An 18,422-nucleotide genomic window follows, 5' to 3' on the forward strand; every position below is an offset into this window, starting at 1 on the left:
TTAATTGATGGAGTCATGTTACTGACAAGATAATGAATTGCAAAGAAATTGTTATTAAAACATAAGTTAAACATTTTGTTTCTATTTCTTTACAACTGCTGATAAAATATGGCCTGGCTATGTTCAAATTATATACACAAGACAACAAGTGTAGGTGTTAAAATTCAATCTATTTATGAATATGGATGAATATGTCCATAATTGGCCAGTGTATTTTAACAGTGATATAGAACTGTGCTATGAGGACCTTACAATTTACATTTCTTATTCTTGGGGAATGACAGAAAGAAAATGGATTGAAAAAAATATATGCAAAAGTAATATTAGATAAATATGAAAAAATATAGATGTATATCCTTAAGTAATTTATCAAAAAATGCTTAAGATTACCACTTCAGATAGACATACAAAATATACAAGAATCCAGATAACCACTAAAATAGTAGCCATGAGACACAGTTCCTGACTGAGGGAGGTCACCCCCAGCCCCTCCAGGCCACACGGGACGATGTGGTCAAACCAGGTTAAGTCAGTGCAGCAGTTCAGGGCCAATCCGTGCAAGGTGATGTGTCTCCCGCAGTGCACACCGATGGCGCAGAGCTTGCAGTCACCGAGCCAGACAACAGTGCGGGGCAGCGGGAGGGCGAGGGCGGTGGGCAGGCCGAGGCCGTGGCAGGCATCGTGGGCCAGGCACTCCAGGGTGGCCACGTAGGCACACAGGGCAAGGAGGCAGCGGCACAGGTCCAACACCGGGTAGGCCACCAGCTGGCCCGGCCCAAGGAAGGTCAGCCACCCACTGCACCCCAGGTGTGTCGACTGTGTACCCAGTGCCCACAGCCGCGCCGCCTCTGCCCCGTTGCCTGCCCCGCGCAGCCCCGCCATGTAGAGCAGGCCCCGTGGTTCCCACAGCACCGTGGCATTGCCGCTCCTGTCTCCAGGTATCTTCAGGACTACCGTTAAAAAGAGGTGGAGAGGGAAATCATGTCCACCAGGCCTCGCCTCCCCATTAGGCTAAGGGTCTTGCAGAGGGCAGGGTGGACTTGACAAATGCAAGTTATTTGAGGAGGGGGTTTCTTTGCCACTGCCTTTTCTCCTTCTGACTTGTGGTCAACCTGGCTGACACGAGGTGAGCACGAGGCAGGTGTGCACATGTTTTCCGTGCTTCAGTGCCAAGCTCTCTATGCTGCAGCGCAGCATAAAGAGCCTGGCTGACATGGGTGAGCACGAGGCAGAAGTGAACATGGACTCCGCTTTTTCCGCAGGGCAGAATTAAGTGCTGCTCCCCACCTCCCACTCCTGGTCCTCTCTTACAACTAGGAGATGGTGTAGTTGGGCAGCAGGGAGGTTTGCAAAGTTCCTGCCAACTGGCCTTTGTTGCAGACAACTTGTATGTGCAATGTTTGCCGGCCGGGTCTTTTGGCGCGCTCTGCAGCAATTCTTACTGGCTTTCGAAAGCCAATAGAGGGAGTAGCACAGCTTGTGAAAAGTTGAAAAAATCCATCAGAAGAAAAGGTGCCGGAACTCCGTTCTGAGCATTCTATGAGAAAAAAAAACCTGGTTCTAGATCCTCTTAGCTTCCTAAAACTGGTCTTTGTTTTCTTCCTCCCCAAATGTTCTGTGTTATCCTATAAAACCCCTCTAAAAGGAGGGAAAATGGGCCTGGATTTTTTTGAGGAAATTCAAGGGATCTGAAGGATTGAAATGGAGAGGGGCGGTGTTATGTATGCAGGCACCTGCATAGCAACAGCCACCAGGGGGCGTTGGCCTGGACAGTTTCGGCGGGAAACCTAGGGCCAACCCCATTGGCTGTTAGCTTACCTGGCCAGGTATATAAGGAGGCCAGGTAGCCCTCATTCCCCAGTTCACTTCCCCTTCCAATAAAGAGCTGAACTCACACACCGGCTGTTGTCTCTCTTGCGTCGGACCCACTACACAATAGGCGGGGTTCTTAATGTCAGTTGCCCTAAGCAGAGCCTTTCCTATTCCTGGTCATCTGCTCTTAGATGTGCATCAACAGTAATCCTTCCCTGTCTGCTCCTTCCCTTCTGAGTCGATTGATGATACAGAACACTTCTGGAAGAAACAAAGGCACATTCAGAGAGAAGCATGTTTATCTTCAGAGTGTTTGGAAAAAGTAATGAAACGTTCACCAAAGGTCATCCTTGAGAAATTCTCACATGAGGCACTGTTGGAGAATTCCAGAGAATGCAAAGGGTTTGTAGAATTTTTCAGAAACTTCCTTCCTTTTAAATAAAGTCACAACTCAGATTCATTCCTCTACACCTGAGAGGAGCAGACAGCTGGCAGCTGGGAGCTGATTTAATATTTGGGAGAGCTAAAATATAAAGTGGGTAGGGATGATGATGTAAAGCAGCAGACCCAATTGAGATTTTTCTGGGCAGGCAAAACTTAGAAAGAATTGTTTGCTTTTTAACTAGGTTAAATGTACTATGGCGCTCAGCCAACAGTTGTCCTATGTTTCTTGTTAATTTTCATCAGTTGCAACACACCACAATTTGATGTTGTCCTCAGAAGGACACAGGGCCTATTTTGGCCCTAATACTGTGTGAAGTCTTGATCTCAGCACTCAATCCAATAATACAGGTAGTCCTTGACTTATGACCTGGCAATTGGCACCTGAATTTTTCTTGTTAAGCAAAGCAAATTAAGTGAGTCATGCTTAATTTTACAACTATTTTTGTCGTGTTTGTTAAGCAAATTATTGCAGTTGTTAAGCAAATTTGGTGGGTGTTCAGAAATGTGGAACTTATGGACTGATTCCATAAGTCTAAAGCTACCTGTAGGTAGTTCTCCTTAAGGGTCATGCTTACTTGGATGAATAATGATGATTGCTTCTTTGGACAATAATTGTAAGGCTTAGTACCCATGACATGCCCAAATTTACATGGCTCCTGCAAAATTTTCCTTGGAAATTCTACGCATCGATACAATGCTGGTAGTAAAAGATTAACTACCTCTAAGTTTGCATCCAAAATCAGTATAGTCAATCTTCCTGTATTCATCCTGTACACTTGCAAAAGCATTCACATGGAAACAATTATTTTAAAGAAAAATACTTCATTTCTTTATTATTAGACTTTTTCTGTCTTTATGGTTTAAGCTAAATAATGAAGGAACTGTTGCTAGTTAATAAGAAAAAATACTGTGGTATTCTGCAGGCGTCACAAGCCTAATTTTCATTCAGTGGAAATTTGCAGTTTTGTTTTTTTTAAAAAAATGATGCATTTATAAAGGTAATGGAACAATCTACCAAGAATTGCTGGAGGAAAAATAATTAAAATGCTTATCTTAAGTAGTATCTGCTAAAAAAAGAAGATGAATGGGATGAAGTACAAAATTATGATGGTATATTCAAAATGTTGCAGAAATAATAGAACGATCCTAAGCGCAATGCAATATTCCAAAGTTCAAGGGATTATTTTTAGTGAAGTCCATATACAATTTCTATTTCATTTCTTCTTTTGTCAATTACTGTTAAAATTATTGCGCAACTTTGAGAAGCATTTCGGGCCCCTCTACAAATCCCTTTGGGACAATGAAGAATATGACCCACATTGTAGCCGGAGAGAGACTATATTCTTGTTTAAGTATATAAATTACCTATATTTTATAGAATAATATTGGCTATTACATTGTTGTGGGAGATGACCTTGACAGTTGTTATACAGGAGGATCACAATGAAATCAAGCTTTTATCATAATTTATATGCATATAGTTTGAAGTAAAATTATTGAATTGATTTAAAGTTATTTGACTCTGAAGTTGACTTTACTTTTGGAGGAAGATCAGTCTCATGACCAAAAAAATAAGATTACCATTAAAAAGGAGAATGCACAAAATTCCTTTATCTTCCTTTCAATAGCCATAAATCAATCATTCAGTAGCAAAGGTGAAAAACTACAGGACTGTTCAGAGCACAGATTGTGGCATAAAAAGATTTCTGTTAGAAAACTAAGAAAACTACAATTAAGTTTCTGGGTAAACTCAAAGTAAAGTCCTAGAATCTAGAGAAATCCAGTTGTAAAGAGGTTCTAACTTGCATAAAACCACACTTTTTTCCCCAACACGTACACAGAACTCTAAAATATCAGAGACCATTAAGCTTTAACTAGCAGAGACAGAAAAGAAATTAAGCTTAGGGCAGTTCTTAGTTAATTTCTCCTTGCTTCTTTAGAGAATAGATGGCCCTTGAAACAGATGTACCTTGTGCCAATTTTACTGCCTGGAAAATCCTGCTTTCCACAAAAATCCAGCTTAAATTGGAGGTTGAGTTGAAAAAGCCTACTGGTGACCAGCTCATCGGCCCCTTCTGGCTTGATTTTTTTTAAAAGCTTTTTCTATTTAGGAGAAAGAAGTGGAGGTGGTGGTGGGGTGGTGGTGGGAAATACTGGTTGTGGAGGTGCCAAAACCCAACTATTTCTGCTTGAGATGCCTGCCTAGAGGAATAGTCAGGTGAGTTGCTGAGAAGGGCAGGAGAGCCAGCCCAGTCACTACCAGTAATAAAAAATAATGTCATAGCACCAATTTAGAGAATATGGATGGTCCTGCAATTGATAAGAGAAGATAAGGAATTCAGAAATTCCTGAACGAGTTTAGCTGGAGAGAACATCCCTAGCATTTTGTACACAGCCAGATCCTAGATACATCCTGTCATGATTTCCTAGGCAAGTCTAGACAAGGGAATCTTGAACTTTTGGTTCTTCTCCGTTGTATTTTATAAATTTTCACCTAGATCTAAACCTTGTCTCTTGTAGCCCTCGTCTTACTTCTGGGACTTATTTCTTACTCATTGGGAGCCCTTGATTAAATCTTTCTGATTGAAATCAAGACCTTGAACAAAGATGTTATATAATAAAAATGATTTTTTTTGCATTATCTTAAGCATCCTCCCAGGAAACTCTTTAAGATAAATGTATTTATGTTGTAAAGCCTTCAGACTCAAGTGGTTGTCATAGCAATCCAGCTCTTCAAAAGGAAGTAAGAAAAAGGAGGTGGCATTTCCTATGCCAGCTTCTGTCCCACATCATCAGTTTCAAAATTGGATTTTAAAGAAGGTGGGGAAAAGGAAGAGTTGTAGATGGCACGCTGTCTGAATATGATCACAGCTGGTTAACCAAGGATGCCATCAGCTTCATCAGGCAGCAAATATTTTATATATACAGTATAACTGGGAGTTATATAAAAAAAGGACGCGGTGGCTCAGTGGGTTAAGACGCTGAGCTTGTCGATCAGAAGGTCGGCAGTTTGGCGGGTCGAATCCCGAGTGCCGCGTAGCAGAGTGAGCGCCTGCTACTCGTCCCAGCTTCTGCCAACCTAGCAGTTCGAAAGCATGTAAAAATGCAAGTAGAAAAATAGGGACCACTACGGTGGGAAGGTAACAGCGTTCCGTGCGCCTTTGGCGTCCAGTCATGCCGGCCACATGACCACGGAGACGTCCTCGGACAAGCGCTGGCTCTTCGGCTTTGAAACGGAGATGAGCACCGGCCCCTAGAGTCGGAAACGACTAGCACGCATGTGCGGGGGAACCTTTACCTTTACCTTTACCTTATATAAAAAAGGAAAATAATTTGACTTGTATTTTCCTTTTCTGATGACCTACACCCTACAAATAATTAACTAATTAGGTAACAGATTGCAGTGGGAAACAGATCCCTTTGTATTTCGGGGTTCCAAAATGAAAAGAAAAAAAATGCAACTAATTTGAATTATTGTCCCTTTCTCTTAATGACCTACCTTTTGAACATTATAGTGAATATCAGTTGTGCTAGGAAAAAGGTGAGCGTGTTATGGTGGAATTAAAACAAGAGCTTATCTAAATCAGATATCAGAGATAGGACTTTGTGCAAGTTAAAATAGTGGATCAGGTGGAGAACTTGCTAAGAATCCATTGGCATCTTGGAAAAAACTACATAAGCTTTGATACTTAGCTTCTTCATTGCAGCATCATAGCATCTGCAATGAATTGTCCATCTAAACGTGAAGAATTTTGCAAGTTATTGGACAAATGATTTCCTTTTTTGGATTCCATATGTCTCTGCATGAAGCTAATGATAATATCTTATTGTAATATTTATGATTACCACGAAATTAATGTGTAAAGGCGTAACTAGGCAAAAATGCATAACAACATCTAAGATATTAATCCACAAAAATTTAAACTGTTGTATAAGCAGTGATGTCTAGAAGGGGTGATGTCAAAACAGACAAGATGGCAGGCAGAGCTTCCCAATCACAGCCCTACCCTTTTGAACATGGATCTGATGTCAACGCATGTAGAGAAGAAGCTGGGCCCGGATCATGATGCTGTAAGGGCCATCATGCCAGTTTTGACCCTTCCTGCAGATGCCACTGCTTACAAGCACTAAGGGTTTGGCCCTGCAAAATGTTTATAAAACAAAAACCAATAACTTTGTTCAGATTCTCTATCATATTCATTTGCCATTATGTGGGCAGTTCACATGAGCTATATATAAAGAAAATACTGCATTATGAATTTTATAATTAACTCAGATGACTAATGACTGTTTTTATATATCAGTGGTATATATAAAAAAATTCCCTTCTCACCCCTATGGGTGCTCTGTGACTGCCTCAATCTTGGGTCCTCTACAAGAGATCTGGGAGCTTGAAGCTTCTGAACAAGGTCCTAGTTCTTCCTAGCACTGCATTCTTCTGGACAGAGAACTCTGATGTTGTTCCTGGGATCTGTTGGAGACACTCTCTGAGCTTAGCAGTGTGTGTGTGTGTGTGTGTGTGTGTGTAAACACATAGATAATACATACATACATACAATTGAGCTATAGATTAACAAGGTCTCTTCAATTTGAAAATTTCACTTCAGTTTCGCATCCCCTAGAAACTAAACACACTATTGGTAGGTGGCCATGGGTGGAAGCAGGTTGCTCCTTTGATACTAACAAGGCTAGAAAAGATACTTCTGAGATCCTGTGCCCTTATTCTGCAAGCCTATTGTTCAGCCTATTTTATGATCTACCAATCTGTTTTTCTCAGTTCCCCACTGGATGTGATTCCTGAAGATCGGAGATTTCTAAAAGCAAGTCCCTACAGCAAACACGATGCTTCAGGCCGAAGCTTTGCATGGGACCTGATGGCCTTTTATTTCTACTTGCTTCAGTTTATGTTAATGCTCAGCTACAGGAAACAAAAAAAAATGAGAGTTCATTAGAGAGCAAAGCCCGTTTTTGACTTCTTTTAGTGAAAATGCTACAACAAAAATCACAAGTACTTCCAGAAAGTAAAACAACAAAATAATGCACAATATACTGTATTAATCAGCAAAGTTTGATACCACATATCAGTTTCTGAACTCGAAGCCTTGTGCTTCAAACTAATCCCACACCAATATACGCATGGCCTTTCCCACTTTAGAGGCGACTGGAAGGGAGAAGTTGAGAAAGAGGTCACGTTCCCTCTACGCTGGCCTTTCTCCACCTTACTGTTCTTCACCCAGGTTTGAGCCCATGGCTTATATGTGTTTGATGGAGCTTACTTTAAAAGAACTCCTCACGAGGTTTACATTCAGAGATAACTGCACAGAACAACATTAGAGCCCTTGCCAAAGAGAAATAGAGGGGATGTATCCAGCATGTGTTTCAGGATTTCACCCTTGGAACTTCTGCTTTGAGCAAGGTCAATGGCTTACAAATGTCTCCCTGAATCATTATTTAAGGAAGATTCTTTGCTGTGTTCTGGGTTTAATTTTTGCCCATTATGAGTGCCAGTTTGGTGCAGCAGTGACGGTGTAGGACTGGAAAGCAGGAAACTCTTAAGTTCTATAAGTTTCTTGAGCATGAAAGCCGCCTGTTCTGTTCCAGCCTACAACCGGCCCTGCAGAAATGTCAGGGACAACCCCTTTGTTATATTCAAGAGGCTGGAATTAAGCCAACCAAATTTATTTACAAAAACTAAACGAAACAGTTCAAAACAGAGTAAAACAAATACAGACCGAGACTATATCAGAAGCTCTGCAAATGGTTGCCTTCAGCAACCAGCACCTCCCACACATTCCCCTTTTAAACAACAGTCTCAGGGCATGGCTTCTCTTTGCCTCCTCCCGAGGTGCCTCATTGCTTTTCTTTGTTCACTTTTGCTTGTCTGCCTCCTGCTTCGAGCGTCCTTGAACAAAGCCAGCTGTGGATCGTCTTCATCTAATCTTTCAGGCTCACACAGCTGGGTCTGAGGAGGAACAAGATGGGAGGGGCCTGGCTGAGAGCTCTGCAATGCATCTGCAACCAAAGGCTCTCCAAACCGCTCCTCCTCCTCCTCCTCCTCAGAATTGTCCGATTCAGCTGCCGAAACCACAGGCTGACGCTGAATCACAACACTGCCTGGGTGACTTTGACCCAGTTGTTCTTTCTCAATCCAACCCACCTTACAAGGTTGTTCTTGTGCAGGCAGGAATACAAGGCATGCCCCCAGCCTTGAGTTATAAACAAAATAACACGGGATTAAAAATGTCATAATAGAAAATGAAGAAGCTAAAATCCTCTGGCACTTTAGAATTCAAGCAAGGAAGTATGCCAGATAACTTACTAGACTTAACAAATGTTGATAAGAAAAGATAAAGAAGTCTGGATTGTTGCAGTTCCTGGAGACAGCAGAAGAGAAGAGAAAGGACTGGAGAAAATCACAAAACATAAGGACCTGCAAATAGAAGCTGAATGTGGCAAGCGAAAACAAAGATAGAACCAATAGTCATAGGTGCCTTGGGTGCAATCCCAAAACAAATGGAGCATCACTTGAACATCATCGGCATTAACAAAATCAGTCAATTGCAAAAGGCAGCTTTACTTGGAACAACTTACATCCTGAGACGAGAACTTTAAACCAGCAAACAACATCTACCTATTCCAGGTCTTTGAGAAGGACTCGATAGATGGATAAAAATGCAAAATCCAGTCTAAACATCTGAATGATTGTGCAATTGAGCATAATAATAAACTTCACAGGAGCTTCACAGGAGTTGGGGGTGCAATGCACAGGCAGGCCTATTCTAGTTCTCTAGCATGCAGAAGTAGTTGATGCATTGTGACAAAGGCCTTTTGGAGTATGGCCTTTTGACATTGATTAGGTATCAGATATAGAATTTGGAAAGAGAGAGAGAGAGAGAGAGAGAGAGAGAGAGAGAGAGAGAGAGAGAGAGAGAGAGAGAGAGAGAGAGAGAGAGAGAGAGAGAGAGAAGAATTAATTCATAAAGAATAGGAAGAAAGCCTTTCAAGCTGAAGTGCTTTGCGATATCACCCTGTGGCACAGGAAGGAATGTTACTTCCTCCCACATTCACTGTTGTGTTCTATCATGGACCTTGTCACTACTTTCTCCTTTTGTCTGGCTTGTCTGAAGGAATTCCGGACATGACCTTGCAATTAATCATTTTGGAATGAAAGCCTATCATGCACCCTGCAAGGGCCTAGTTCCCAAGCCAATTATGATCTCCCTGTGACAAGGAACTCCATATTCTTGTTTGAATCATTCTGCCAGGCTGAACCCCATGACTAAAACCCGTCTCTGGCGTTATAAGGGAAATACCTTTCTAGATCGGCTTCATTTGTTATATTGAGAGACTATCTGGGAGGCACTGACTTTAAAGCATGCCAACCTCAATGTTGCTCATGTTATAACACATGGAGAAACTTGGCACGATTGTTTTGCAATTGGTCCCGATTATTCCACCTCAACATCTCTGAATGCAAATATTAGCATGCAAGCTGCACAAACCGGACCAAGCCTGCCTTGAATTAACTAGGAAGTTGTCTGATCGAAAGCCAATTCCAGAGATGGAGAATCTGGGATTCTCTACATTTTGCTGAACTCCCAGCATCCCTCGTCTTTGGCTGTGAGCTGGAATGTCAATAGCCTAGCTGGCTCAGGAATTCTGGGAGTTGAAGTCCATGAGTCATAAAAGAGCCAAGGTTGCCTACCTCTGGCCTAGCCTTATGAGGGAAAGTCAGGTCTTACCCAAAAAAGGCTGGGCTTTATTGCTGAATCCATTTTCCCTAAAGGCACCCCCACTTTCTTTTAACAAGGTGAGTAATTAATTTATGTAGCTTGCTTTTTCTCTGGATTGAAGCTCTCAATTCCCCGTTTATATATTTGCCACATTTACCAAATCAAATGTAGGTATTTGTACTGCTGATAGTTTATTATAGATCACTCGAACACTGTTTCCCTCTCCTTCTCTTTCTCTTTTTCTCTCCCTTGCCCTCTTTCTCTCTCCCTCCTTCCCCCTCTCCCTCCCCCCTTTTCTTTCTCTCTTCCTCTTTCTCTCTCTTTCTCTCTCTCTCTCCCTTTCTTCCTCCCTCTTTTTCCTTCTCTTTTTTGCTTTCTCCTTCCCTCTCCCTCTCTCCCTCCTCATCTCTCTTTCTCTTTCTCTCCTTCCATCTTGCACTTCCTTTCCCTCTCCTTGTCTCCCTCTTTTTTCTCTCTCTCCCTCTTTTTCTCTTTCTCTTTATCTGTCTGTCTGTCTCTCTCTCTCTCTCTCTCTCTTCAACATTTTGACAAAGGTGTAATGCCTTCCCCAAATCAAACATTGTATATTTCTACAATTTAAAATAGTACTTTGCAAACTAGCGTATTTAATGATGCATCATTAAATGCATAAGAGTAGTGTAGGATGAGATTATGTTTTAGATTGCTTTTCAAATGTGCTTTTCGTCTCTATACTGCCTAGGTGAGAGAGTGTATCTCCTTTTAGGTAACCATGGGGACCATAAGCCTTACGTAAATAACCAATAAGGAAGTGTAAACCTGAATTTTCTTTTAAGCTTTGATATGAATTTCCCTGTGAACAGGATTCATAGGATGGTGTGCTCTGCCAACTACCTACCAATTCCTCAAAATATACCTGAGATGGTGTGTTGCACAACTACTGAAATGTATCTAAGCTTTTTTTAAGACCTGAAGGAGCTATTAAAAATCAAATGGGATTTATTCTAAGTTTACAAGTCAAATGAGCCAACATTTGGAATTTTTTGTTTTGCACAAAACAGAAAAAAAGCTTAGAAATGGAGGAAAAGCAGCACTATGGCAAACTTCCATGGGAGTTAAACCGCATTAAAGATGGTGAAATAGAAATAAAGTTGTTTTTTTTGAAGAACTTAATTTTGAAGTCAGTCTTTCAGTAAGTAAGCTGAATGTTTGGCTAGGTACTCTTAATCTCAGTTTGTTAAAGGATGGATTGGTTTGTTTATAAGGGATCAAAGTAGTCAAAATTGTTAGCATGACCATTAATTTAAAGTCCTGGCCCTCTTTCATGAGTCATATTGGTGTGAAAGTGGATAGGGGTTTGATTGCTCAGTTGTGCCTACCATCTTGGCTTGTTTGGTCACTCCCCGTGGACATTCCTGGGGTGGAGTAGACTTGGAAGTCACAGACCTAGCAGATACAGAGTTTAAGCTGAAGCTTTCAAGGCATCATACTGCAAGAATTCTGAAGTACAGTTTCTTGGGGATAAACCCAGTTACAATCAATGGATAAAATCAGACTGTTTCAGAAATGGCTATATTTATTGGTAGGGATATTTCAGGGAGAAACCTAACTGAACTCACTGGGGCTGACTTAAAGTAGGAGCATGAAATTCAGAGCATGCACACTACCACAGGCTCCCCGGGGTCATCAACCAATGTATTGCACTGAACCTTCCCCAGCACCATCCATCCCTGCTTTCTGAAAGGAAAATAAACAGGCAAATGCATTAAATATCCCAAAACATAATGCTTCTATTTTACCAAAGAAATAAAAAGGCTTTTAAAATTCCAGTCCTGCCATCCTCCAGCAATGGCACTCAGCACCATATCTCCTGTGACCTTGGTAGCTAAAAAATCAATGCAGCACTTGGTTACAAGAAGATTGCCTGCCTGACCTTCAAGTTAATATATACCAACACACAATGCCCCTTGCCATGGAGCTTTAGAAGGAGCTTGGGTTTTGGTTTTGTTTTGTTTTGACTGTCAAAAAAGAGAAACAGATCCTCCTGCTGAGCAAACATGATGATTCTTGATTTGTTGTCTTTTTGAGATTCTAGTGTTACCCATGGCTTGATTTCCCCCTTCTTTACGAACCCAGGAAAGTAATACTTCGAAGGGCTAGGAGGAGGATTTGTTACAGTATGATTCTGTCAGGAAGTGATGCCTTGATTCTACAAAACATAGGAGTCAAACTCGCCACGTCACGTGACGTGTTGCGATGTATCACAACATTTTTTGCATTGTCGGAGCTGGGGTGGGCACGGCCTCCCTATGATGCAACCGGCCCATGGGCCGGCAGTTTGACACCCCTGCTATAAAAGATCATTTGAGGGTATCGTATGTCAATAGATTTAATAAAATAATAGAGTTGAAGGGGAGCGCTTAAGGCAGAGGTGAGGAACTGTGACCCTTTTATGAACTGTGGATTTCAACTCAGCTTGGCTGATCCAGGAATTCTGGGAGTTGAAGTCCACAAGTCATAAAGGGGCCATAGTTCCCCACCTCTGATTTAAGATATGAAATCAATCTCCTGTTCTGTGCATTAATACAATGCATCCACAAATGAGGAGAGCTCACCACCTTTTGCGGGAAGCTGGCTCCATTGTTAAATTACTCTCATTCTCAGGAAGCTTTTTCCTAATATTTAACAGTAAACTGTCTTCCTCTCATGTTTATTCATTATTGCATGCCCATTATTGCATGTCCATCATCTGCATGCAATGAAGGAGTTAATGTTCTTTGCTATCTGTTGTAGGGTGTCTTTTCAGCTTTTGAAGACATTTGGTCTTTAAGGGATAGACAATCTCAATTCTCTCAGTCTCTCTTGACTGGTTTTGGTCCCTGAATTCTCTTTACTGTCCTTTTATGAACCTAAGGAGGTGTGTGTGTGGGGTGGATGACTAAACTAAACTAAACCAGAATTATGTTCTGTGATTTAGAAACTATGCTTCTGTTGATGAAGTTTGATTGCATTTGCTAATTAGAAAATCATGGGACAACTTTTTAAAATACCTTGTTGAAAATGTATTATATGACGATACAAGGCTGTTGACATAGAGGGTTTGATTTAGAATATCTTATACTAATACATTAAAGCTGAATCATATAGCTGACAGATCACAATATTTTTGCAACAGAGTCTTATGACATCATTCTGCCCATTTTCTAATAGCAGTCAACTAGAAAGTACGGAACATAGTTTTGTGGTTGAGTAACTCTGTACATTTCCATTTATTCATTCATACTGTCTGTGCGGTGCTTAGGTTTGATCCAATTACATGCATTCTACAGATCCTTCATATGTACTGTATGTGTTTGTATGGCGTAAATGCTGATCTGCAGACATGTGTTAAAACATAGTAGAGCTTTATAAGGGCAGAGCCACATTATGCTTTTGGCCCATCACCAAGAAAGCTAACCAATGGATAATTAAACAAATCAATTCAGAGGTACCTGGGTTCACTCAACCTCACTTGAGGCACAAATAACCAGGCTCAAACTATCTTACTTCAGACACATTATGGGAAGATGTTGCTCCTTAAAGAAGTCTTGAAACCTGGAAAAGAAGGAGGAAGAGGATGACTAGCAGAAAGGAGAATAACCTAGGATGGATAGATAGATGGATGGATGGATGGATGGATGGATAGATAGATAGATAGATAGATAGATAGATAGATAGATAGATAGATAGACAGACAGACAGACAGACAGACAGACAGACAGACAGACAGACAGACAGGATAGCCTAGAGTAGCCCCATGGTGAGATAGGGAGCAAATAAATTTGACAAATGAATTAAATAAATAACCAGTTATAATGGTACTTCATTGGAAAACCTAATCTGTCTCTTTGGTTGCTAAGGTTCAACAATGACTTGATGGCGCATAATTAGTTTCTTAAACTAAAGTGATACTGTACAGGCCACTCATTGCTCCCTGAGTGCAAGAACCGGTGACATCTTCCTCCTCCCACTCTCGGCCCTCTGCAAATGCCCCCTGCACCTCCGTTTCCCAGCTTTGATTCAAAGCCTTCTGAGGTCCTTGAGAGCAGATGGTTTCAGAGCTTCATCCACTTCAGGAGCCGCCCAGCTCTGATTGGCTGCAGTGCCTGGCCCAGCCCTGCCCTCCAATAGGTTGTTTCTGCTGACCCTCAGTTGCTCTTTTAAAAAATAATAATATTGAATTGATCCAGGGATGGCCCCATATGTCAACCTTCAAGGAGAATGGTGGCTCACATGGTTAGGATGCTGACTTGACAAGCAGCAAGCTTGCGTTTGAGACCCAAGTACTGCCATGGGCAGGGTGAGCTCCCATTCTTTGCTCCAGCTCCTGCCAGGGACATGAAAGGAGCCCCCAGTTGGGCATCTCCTAGTTGACACTGGCTGGTGAAGTCACCAGCTAATCCTTTCAACCTGGAAGCATCTTAGTGCCTCCAATACGAATGTAAAAAAAATGTCAATGGATGATCCTTAATGTTACAAGCTCATGTTCTGTTCAATGCTCACATTTCCCTGTGGACACCCTTTTACTTTCTGCCCAGGCCAGGTTGGATGAAATATGCTTTCTTTGCTTTCCATTCCCTGCTCATAGTACTGCAAAGCTTTCTTTCCCTTCTTTTCATTTATTTTTTTGAAAAGATATTTAAGTTGCAAGCTAGAAGCATTGCTGTGTTGTTTCTATAAAGCTGACCTATCAGTTCTTCCTTGCACAAGTTTCCCTGAAGCTAGAAAGGAAGTAAGAGTGAAAGAGAATACTTTCCCCTATTGTTTTAATTATAGTATCAAAATGATGATGGTACCGTAAGGCAAAAAAAAAACACCACCCCAAAGTCTGATTTAGTGTCAAAGGAGATAGAGTGCAAAGGATGGAATATTATTTGAGAACCGTTTTTCCCCAGTTATATGTACCTGATTCACCAGAGTGGGGAGACAGAGTATGTTAAGAGTCCCCTCTCCTAAGGAGTGGGACTAAGAAACAGGGCCTTCTTCATGGTGATTCCCTCCCTGTGGAAAATCGTCCCTACAGAAATAAGATTTGTCCCCACTTTGGCACTCTTTGAAAGGCTCTGGTTCTGCCAACAGGCCTGAGGTTCCCAAGGTGATATGGAGCCCATAAAGTGATTGGCTTGATTGTTATCGCTGGGGAATTAGGGTTCTTGGGTTATATATTGGGATTTTATTACTGTAAGCCGCCCGGAGTCACCATGAATGAGTTGAGTGGCCAAATAAATTTCCTTAATTAATAATTTTTTTTTTTGAAGGCAGGTATGTCTTGTGTGCAGGCCTCTGGGAAAGCCAATAAGAGGTACAGGGGATAGTGAGAAGGGAATAAATCCTGAAAGGAAAGAGCAGGCACTGGTAGAGTTGTCCAGCTGGCCAGTGAGCCCTGCCTTCTTTCTGCAGATGGGAAGGACAAGTGTTGTGACTTAGGTCGTCAAGGCAAGACAGGCTTCCAGAGAGTCCTTTATTGCCCTAAGTAAATATTCCAACAAACAGCCTTCCAATGACTGGTAAAGGCTCCACTCCACCCTACTCTGAAAGCAGCCACCCCTCAGTCTCCCAAACAACAGCCCTTATATAACAAGTCCGCAGAATAGGAACACGCTACCCAGGGCAACGTCCAAGGTCTCAAGTGCAGTCCACCCGGCTAAGCAAGTCCACGAGGCCAACTGTAGTTCACAAAACAAAGTCAAGGCACAAAGCAAAAGGCAGTCCTCAGAACAAAGTCAAGGCACAAGGCAAAAAGCAGTTCTCAAGGCAAGGCAAGGCAAAAGGCAAATGATAGTCCTCAAGGCAAGGCAAGGCAAGGCATAAGGCAAAAGTCAGTTCTCAAGGCAAGGCAAAAGGCAGAATGCTGTTCTCAAGGCAAGGCAAGGCAAAAGGCAAAAAGTCGGGGGAGTTTAAGCCAAAGACTAACTCCCCACGACTTCTCCTTTAGTTAATCCATTCCAGGTGTTCCTTGTGAGGAGGGGGTTGACCTCCCAAGTAGCCTCACTGCCCTTCTCTGAGCTTGCTTATGCTCTGCTCTCCATGCCCTTGGATTGAGTGGGGGAGGCAGCTGTTCCTCATCGGAAAGGATCAGCACCACTGCCTGTCAGCAGCTGATCCTCCCCAGTGTCTGTGAGGGCAGACAGCTCTCTGTCCCATCGACCACTTCCCCCAATGCCTGAGCCCCTGGCCTCTCCAAACAGTCCAAGGGAGATGCGGCATCCCCACCAATGGTCCCAGTTCCTCCTCCTCCACCTCCTTCTCCAAATCAGGGTCTGATGGGGCCATGACAACAAGAAGTAGAGGAAAGACCAATCAGTCCAAATCTGGACTGAGACCAGCCCTGTTCTGTTATAAACTCACTGCAATCTGGACTGGAATTTTTGAAGTTGGCTTAAGAAACAGCTACATGCTTATATATTAAGGTCAAGAAATATGGATAAAACAAAGAATCAGTGCTATGAAATTCTGTAATGTGAAGTTTGGTACTAATTCTCATAAACCACACATGTTTACCAATCTCTTCTAGGAAATTTCTAAGGAAGAGAAATAAAGTGAATGTTGGCTCTGAACAGCATCTGCCCAAAGATACAAATGGTGCCCACTCTCCTAGGGTTGCAGAAGGTGTTAGGATCTGGCTCTGTTCCCAGGCCTGGAGATGATGTGTTGGCAGTTGGGTCTGAGAGGTTGAGGGTACGGGGGGGGGGCTGTCCTGTTGTTTTGACTGCAATGGCTGTTATATTTCCCTATTATGTTTCAACTATGTTAATTATATATTTGTTATGCTGTAGGCCATCCAAAATCCTTGGAATGGGTGGTTACACTGTACTAAATCATCATCATCATCCTCGTTGTTGTCATTACCATCATGATCATCATCATTACAGAGATCTACTCTGGCGTAAGAGTTAAAGTGCTGGTCTAAAACTTTGGAATTCATAAATCCCTTAGGCACAGAAATTGACTGGGTGATTTTGAGCCAGTCATTCCCTGATCAATTTAGCAGAGTTTTATTGTGGGGAAAATAGCAGGAGGAAGCATTGTGCAATTGCCTTGAGTTGTACAAAATAAAGATGGGAGAGTAATCAATCATATAATAAAATAAAATAACATCAAATAATCAAACAAACAAATAAGTCAACTAATATAACTTATCAGTGTACTAGCATTGTTGGAATTCATACCCAGCTACAAGAAAGCTAAAAATCCTAGAAGGATAAATATGTAAGAAAAGGCCTGCTAGATCAGATTAGCGATTAGGTTCTTTAGTCTTCTGTCCTACCAAGGCCACCAGTTGTCTAGGAAGGCCAAAAGGAAAGACAAGATAGCTCTCTTCAACTCATTCTTCGCAACTGGTATCAAGAGTTCTACTGCTCTGTGTTACATGTTCTGCAGAAAACAAGAATGGTCTTCTAAACCATCTGGAGAGATATAAACAAAGTTTGGACGTGAGCTGTCATATAATCTGTGGGGAGGAAATCCATCCATTCGTTGCTTTTGTTAAAGCTGCTGGAGCAATTTAAGATTTTGCAAAATTTGCTGGCCATATCTTCTTGACTCAGTGCTACATTTGCTTTGAATTCTGTTTCCTGACTCACAGACCTCCACCTAGATACCATAATTTGGTTTACTGTGTATTTAAAACAAAAACAAAAACAGAACTGGCAGACCCATGCTTGACCTTCTGAATCAAGCTTCAAGTCACAAGGGCCTTTGAATTCCTGTCAAAGTGCATAAAACCTTACAAGAACAGGAATGGGTTTTGAACCATGAAGACATTTCATACTAACAGTAGAAGTCATCATAAATAGGATTGTTCGAGGTGGGAGGGGGGTGGGTTTATGTTGTTTATGTTGTCTTCAGAAATGATGCATGAGACAGTACAACAACAAAGAAGCAATTAATCACCACTTTGTGTACTATGTGCTATCCTGATACTTCTAAAATGAATCATACTTTAACTTCTCATTTAACTACCTGCTCTGTTGATGGAATTTTAAAAAATATCCTTGATGACAAACATGTGCTTTTGCCAATTACTGAATATTTAAAACAGCTTCTCTACAAGCCTTGGAATCATCTGATAATTGGGGGAAATTCTAATGGCTATTTCTATAAATTAGAAACACTCTTGATAAAATGTTTTTTTTTTAAAAAAAACCAAAAAAAACCCTCATCTCCCACTCGTCTGGAAACAAAACTAAATAAATCTGAGCTTAATTCCATTTTTTTTATTGACATTAGATACAGTTACAGATGACTAGCACTTGAAAAAAATTTGAGGTATATACCCTTTTTCTGTCTCTCCTCATATCTCCATCCATCTGTAAGTGTTTATCTCTGTACGATTCATACATTATGATAAAAAATTATAAGGTTTTTTCTTGAGTCTGGCTGACTTCATAATGATGTTTTTAAGACAAACAACAT

The sequence above is a fragment of the Vipera berus genome, assembly GCF_964194415.1.
Source record: "Vipera berus genome assembly, chromosome: 1".
Taxonomy (NCBI): Eukaryota; Metazoa; Chordata; class Lepidosauria; order Squamata; family Viperidae; genus Vipera; species Vipera berus.